The sequence below is a fragment of the Quercus suber genome, unplaced genomic scaffold (assembly GCF_002906115.3).
Source record: "Quercus suber isolate HL8 unplaced genomic scaffold, Cork oak 2.0 scaffold_261, whole genome shotgun sequence".
Classification (NCBI taxonomy): domain Eukaryota; kingdom Viridiplantae; phylum Streptophyta; class Magnoliopsida; order Fagales; family Fagaceae; genus Quercus; species Quercus suber.
Genome location: NW_027069717.1, coordinates 875,295 through 882,720, shown reverse-complemented (window position 1 = coordinate 882,720; position 7,426 = coordinate 875,295). Strand labels below are relative to the sequence as shown.

At 34.7% G+C, this 7,426-nt stretch overlaps 1 pseudogene; it reads right to left on the bottom strand.

The window, feature by feature from the left end:
• Window positions 1-817: 817 nt before the first annotated feature.
• LOC112017934 (valine--tRNA ligase, mitochondrial 1-like) lies at window positions 818-7,342 on the bottom strand (annotated as a pseudogene).
• Between the last annotated feature and the right edge of the window lie 84 nt (window positions 7,343-7,426).

Sequence of the window (7,426 nt, the reverse complement as noted above, 5' to 3'; positions counted from 1 at the left end):
CAAGCGTTGCCTAACTAACTATATATAAATCATTTTCACATTTATTTTGCCCATTCCCCCCACCATTTGCCTTTTCATTTTCACTTTCAGGAAATAGCCCTTATATTCTAGGATTGTAGAATTTCATTGCATAATCTTAACCAATAAAACTACTTTTAACGCTATAGAACCAATTGAAAAACAATACATTGTCCTTTCAGGTTTGACTGTTTCAGTTGTGAGGTTTACGAGGTACAGTAGGCTTAGCCTTAACATAGAAGATGGTTTTTTCTTTTTTCAAACAAGTAAAAGGATATTTCATGAATAAGAGACTACTTCACAAGGTTGAACACAAAGTCTAAATAATAATAATATAAGCCTTGATATAAAAACTTGCCGTATACAAGTTATTTATCTGCTTAAAAACCACATATAAAAGTAACAATTAGAAAGAAATCTTATTCAGAATATAATAAAATTGGGCAATATCACTTCACACAAACTTCTTGACATGAAGAACAAATCCAATATAATTCATGGTCTTTTACATCCTGAACCCAGATTCTAAGTATGTTGGCATTATCCCAACCATATTTCATTTCTCCATATGAACTGTACACTGATTGTAACAAAATGCCTATACCATGCAGTGTACAGGACAAATAAATACCTAATTAAAAGTTTAAAATCCAGGATCTATTGTAATAGATATACTTTGATCAGAGGTGAAACAAATTCAGTTCAGTAGATGCTTATAAATAAGTTTGCTTAATAGCAATAGGTGAAATTAATGAGTCTCATACACAATATACAAAAGCCAACAAATTTTGCCTCTTTATTTATTTATTTATTTTGCCTAAAGAATGTAGAATTTTGCCTTTCTTTGATACAAAATCTTTTGCATAATGTTTTGAAGCATTTTATGCGTTCCCAAACTTTACACCATTTCTTATTGTTTTTTCTAATTTCTACTTGTTAATCAGAAGTGCCACTTAAAATCCACCACCAAGTTTAGAGAGAGATAAATATCAAAGAAATTTCCAGCAAAATCTTACTTTTGAATCTCATCCACTTTTCACCTTACTTTTCAAATTCTACCTTTGGAGAAAGAGTTCGTTGAAGCTCAAGATAAACAGAAAGGTTTTCATTTACAACAGATACAGCACATCCAGCCGTAGTCACATCATTCTCACTGATTACCTGTATAATATTTATTTCACATTAGAGAAGTATTTTAATCAGAGGAAATGAATTAGCAATATGCAACACTGGCCTCCATTCAAAAGCAAGAATTAATATAGTCACACAGCATAAGGCTTTGTTTGGTTGGTATGATGAAAAAGTGGATGAATGGAAAACGGAGAAGATGAAAAAGTGGAAGGATAAAAAAAATTAAGTTTTCCCTTGTGTGTTTTGTTAGAATGATGGAAAAGTGGAGGGATAGAATATCTTTTGTTTAGTCGAGAAGAAAAGTGAGGATGGAAAATGTTTTTTTTTTTATAAATTTACTTTTATGCCCTTTCTACATTATAATTTCTTTGTAATTATTAAAAAAAAAAAAATTACTTACCATCAAATAAAATTATTAGTCATTTCCCATCAACCCGATTTCCTCCCCATTCTCTCCCCATATTGGGAGGATTCATTTTTGGTGGGCCCGGGAAAAACACACCCAGGCCCCACCAAAATCCACCCCCTTCTCCCCTGGTTACCAAAAACATAAAAAATAGGATTTCCCTCCCCTTTTCCCTCATTAGTTTTCCATCCCCCAATAATCACCCCAACTAAACAAATGCTAATGGTCAACTTCAGTATCTTATTCAATCATATGATAAAAAGTTTATTCACCCAACTAAATGGATAGACAGACATCAACAGAATAACTTCTCAGGAGCATTTTAATACAAAGACACATATGTAACCACATGGCTACAAAGACTTCACTAAAATGAGACATACAATACAAAGGCAGACAAAGCAAATCAGAAAACATCATCTTGTCCATGGATTGAGAACTTCAATATGTAGAAGAAGTTTGGCAACTAAGAATCCATAAAGCATGTCTGAAATGGGTGTGTATGTATGTGTGCGTGTGTGAATGTATCTTTTTTATATAAGTAATGCCTCAAACATGAATATACAAGAGCTACTTTAAGAGCAACATATTACATATGTGACATGCCCTCAAAGATGATAAATTGGCAAGAGTAATAATTTCCAGTTCATGGCTTTTAATAATCTCTGCAAATTCTGAATCTCTGCAAAGCACAAAAGCTGCTCACCTGAAGACAGAAGAATCATAGCCAGAATTAGGGAATCTTGTAATGTAAAAATTTTTAATCAGAAAAATTCAGTTTTTTTATTTTATTTTATTTTTTTATAGGTAAGAAGTTACACATGCACCTAGCACTTGCAAGGTGAAGAGATGTCAATTGAGCTAAAGCTCATTAACGACAAATTTAGATAAAAATTAACACAAACTTACACAAATTTACATTTACAGACATTCTATTTGATCAGAAAGATGGAAAAGGAAAATTTGAATTTCACCAGAACTCAATTTGATTAGTATGAAATTATTTTTATTGTAAGTTATGCAGTTAATGAGTTGTGAACCCACAACCTCACCCTCTACTCCTTATTTATGATTGGAGAAACCATTTGAGTTACTGCTCATTGGCAATTTCATTAGTGTGAAATTTATCTCATATGACCTCTCCTAGACCCTGCAAAAGTGGGAGAGGTCATGGGTTAAGAACAAGGTAGAACTAGAAGTGCCTCTTAGAGCCTTGTCTAGATTACTTTTGCCACCACTTTCCCTCAATTACAAAAGAGAAAAAATGGAGTACTTTTTCCTTTCTTCTCCTATCATTTTTTTTTCCTCATGAGATATTGATTTCAATCATTGCATCCAATCCCACAATTCACATTTGATCCTCATTTCTACAGAGTTCTGTTTCCAAGATCATCCTTTTTAAGCTTTCAGTTTGGTGTCCTAAATGGGATCCTCCTTGACCTTTTGGAATTAGATGTTTTCAGTTCTAGGCATTAATTACGTCAAGGCTTTGCCATTTGGATAAACCTGGCATACTATATCCCAGACTCTTTCTCTAATTAGTATTCTACCTTTTTTTTTTTTTTGAAATTGAGAATTTTAGTTTTGCTTAACAAAAGGAAAGTGCAATGGTAAGCAAAAGAATAATTAGTCGATGCAAAAAACAAACGAAAGAAGAGGAAATTTTTTTTTTTAATTTAAAAAAAAAAAAAAATTGATTCCATGTACCTTTCACGTCTTTCATTTGCAAGTGACCTGAGAGATTTCACTGCAAAATATACAGGATCCATATCATATTCCACCCTTTTATTTCTCCAGCCCTGAGATAACATGAAGACCATCAAAAGATTGATAATATGAATTATAAATCAAATAGTTACCATCATATCCTTTTCAAACAGCTTATGCAGTGTATTATACTTTCCCTCTATTCAATAGTGTTGGTATTCTACTTCATTTAAGATATCCAAAAATGCTGTCTGCTTTATAAATTAATAATCACAATTCTATAACTTTCCTAAAAGACCCTTTAATTTATTAGACCCATTTTTCATTTGGCTTTACTTAAGTTTATATTGAGGAGGGTAGTTTTGAAAACTTAAAATTTTATATTTAAAAGATAATGTGTCAAATGATGCTCCTTTAAAAAAGTAAAGTTTCTAAATAGGACCAACAATATGAGATGGAGGGAGCAATAAACCAGAAGCCATGATTCATGGCAAAACATGCAAATCAATTTTTCACCAAATCCTTGGTCACTATTTGAATCAAAGAGTGAACTATAAAAGAAAGTGTGAGTAGCGAGAGGGCAATCCCTTCATTACCAAGAACAATATTACATGTCAAAATTATTCTTAAAATTTATTAAATTTAACTGAATACTTTTGGTTCAAAGAGCCTTCCCGCTATACATCAAATGCCGAGCCCCACATTTAAGTCATCCATCTAATGGTCTACCTTATCTGTCTCTTTCTTTCGTTCTTTTTTTATTGGTATGAACCCACAGTTGCACCCTCCACCTTACTCTTACAAGGGGAGGAGGAACCATCCAATGGTTCACCCTATCGATAGGCTAATTTTCGCTTTCAAACTAAAAAAGTACATGACCTCTACAACTAGTAGTTAGTGATAATATTATATTGAATCTGTACAATATTGAATCAATCGTGGACAAAGAATAATAATAACATTATATTAAAAACCTAACTTGCCTCTACAATTGATGGATACTTGCACATCATAATTGATTCTATCACTGTTTGGTCCCTTGATGAAGGAAGGCGCTACCATAATTCTTCTGTAACATATGGCATAAAAGGATGAAGCAATCGCAACCCATTGTCAAGACATAACCAAAGTGTGTCTCAAGCAGAACTTCTCGCAGACTCAAACTCTGAATCATTCCCGGCAAAGAAAGGCTTAATTGCTTCAATAAAAACATCGCACAGTTGGTATTGCCACCATGAATACACAGTACTTGCTGCATCTGAGAGTTCATACAACTCCAAAGCCGTAACAGTTTTGGATATGGCTTTGCTTAATAATGAGAGTATCCATTGACAGCTAAATGGCAATTTATCCGGATTTACATTTGCGGGCAGAACATAATCATTCCCAAACTTGCTAATAGCAAATCGTACAGCATTCCACAATTTATTACACCACTGATGATACCCAACCACTCTTTGGATATCCAGATTTATTTTATCAGACTGCAAGACAAAATGATTACTTATATCAGTAATTCAATTAAAGGAAACAGAAAAACAAGTGATAGAAAGATGGGTAAAGAAATGAACCTGAGCTGTGTAAGAAATAAGTGCAAAGCGGAGAGCATCCGTACCACATTCGGGAATACCATTAGGAAAGTCTTTCACCTGTCCCTCTTTAGCAACAGTCAGTTCCTTTGGATCTAAGTTACCTTCCACTAGCATCTTATGAAGACCTTCCAAGGATATCCCATCTATTACTTCAAGTGGATCAATGACATTTCCCAAGGACTTAAATATCTTGCGCCCATGTGCATCACGAATCATGGGATGCAAATACACCTACATAGAGTTTAAGGTGCTTCAATCAGATCACGTCACCTCAGTTATTATAATAGATTTGCACAGGAAAATGTACACCATATAGAAAATAATAAAAAAATTTCCCATATTCTGACTACATTTTTTTATGACTTAATAACTTATGCATAGTCGACTCCTATTGGTCTATTGCGAATCCATAGCCAACCCCATTTGGACTAAGGCTTTATAGCTGTTGTTCAAATAAAGGATCTTATGCATCTGTATGGGATTGAACTAATGAACTCACACTAGCTCTTGTTTACAGATGGAGATGGCATTTGATCCAAAGAGAATTGGCATACATAAATGCATGTATACATATATGCAAGCAGCTTTAACTAGTACTTGTGGCACAACCACATATATCAAATATGTTACAGCCACCAGACTGAAATTGGGCAAGAGCATTCATAGTTCCTCACCATAACCCTCAACCCTGTCAATGGCATGATCTAAACTTATAAAGGGCAAGAAATAGTTAGGCCCCATTTTTTGAGTTTTAAAATGAAAACTAGGGGAAAGAGGTTCTTTCTTTGTTTTACGATCATCTGGTAATGTAGCTCCCAAATGTTTCTGGTGTCATGGAAAGTAAACACACCACAATGTATCTGAGAAGTTTCCCAGTGGCCACAACAAAAGAGCCTTGCACAAATTCAAGTATGCATATTATTGATGGAGTGAACATCAGGTAAAAAGATGGAGATTATGTGACAGACCATAAGGACCTTTTCTGGTTTCACTTCCATCATTTCAGAATACAAACACAGCCTTTGGTCATATCTTGAGGATATCTATCCCTTACTGCTCAACATTGACAAGAAACCATTCATCCTTCATCATTCATCTGAACATACAGATGTATCTTTTTATTAGTAGTTTACACATCAAATAGTATCTCTTGAAACCAGAACCTCTGTGGCTATCTCCACCAAACTCTTATGGGGAGAAGGTCTAACTTGAGCTAGAGCAAAGGAGCAACTACCATCTGAATAAATCCTGAACTTTAAGGTATTGTCATATTTAGACTGAGTATATTATGTAGTTAACAAATATTTGTCTTATAATATTATATTGAATCTTTAGTCAAACGTCAAGTTATAGGCTGTGTATTATGCAACTTAGGACAAAAATAATCATAACATGGCTCTAAAGATATAATAGAGCAAGGTCAAGTTACCTTTCTAAAAGGTACATCTCCAGATTCACCACCCAACTTCATTCCTAGCATTACCAGGCGAGCAACCCAGAAAAATAGAATATCATGGCCAGTTTCCAAAACTGAAGTCGGATAAAATGCCTTTAGATCTTCTGTATCATCTGGCCAGCCCAAAACTGTTAATGGAAAGAGACCAGAAGAAAACCATGTATCAAGCATGTCAGGATCTTGACTTAAGAGAAACTTCTTCCCATTATATTTTCGACTAGCCTCCTCCTGAGCCTCATCCTCATTTCTTGCAATCACCCAGTGGTCACGGTCATTGTAAGCACCCAATTCCTTCAGCTCATCATCCTCCAGAGTGACATACCATGCAGGGACACGGTGACCCCACCAAAGTTGCCTTGAGACACACCAATCACGAATGTTTTCAAGCCATCTGTGATGTTTAAGACCCAAATACTCAGTTTTTTAAGCATAGAATAACATGTCAAAAATAGATATGCCAAAAAGCAACTTAAATGGAGCATGCCTGGCAGATTATAAGTCATAACCCACCAAGAAACTTCCAAAATAACTCTCTTTTTCAAAAAAGCAGTGCAGAACAACCTTAAGAAAGTAAGTTGCATCAGGCAAGGACATCATCTGGTCCATATTCTGCACTGCTTTTCAGTATGTATTTACTCCTTATGATGTGAACACGTTACAAAGCAAGGTAAGAAGATATGTAAGACCACCACTTCCAGTCAGCAGCATACTGTTTCGGGATGATCTCAATCTTCTTGTCCTCGACAGCATCAAGGGCTTGCCTTGCCATACTATTGCATTTAACATAACATTGGGGCTTTGAAAGTGGCTCCGCAACATCATTGGTTAGGGCTTGCCTTGCCATACTATTGCATTTAACATACCATTGGGGCTTTGAAAGTGGCTCCACAACATCATTGGTTCTTGAACATATGCCAAGACGCATCTCATTACCTTTAGCACCTCTATAAAGACCCTAAATGCAAAGAAATAAAAACATTGTGTAATAAACAGTATCACACATGCAGAATAGATAACCATAGAACAGCTGTTATATTATGTTGTATACTGTCTATACAAGTGAAATAAACTTGTGAGGCCTTTACCTTTCGTTTTTTTTTTTTTTTTTTTTTTTTT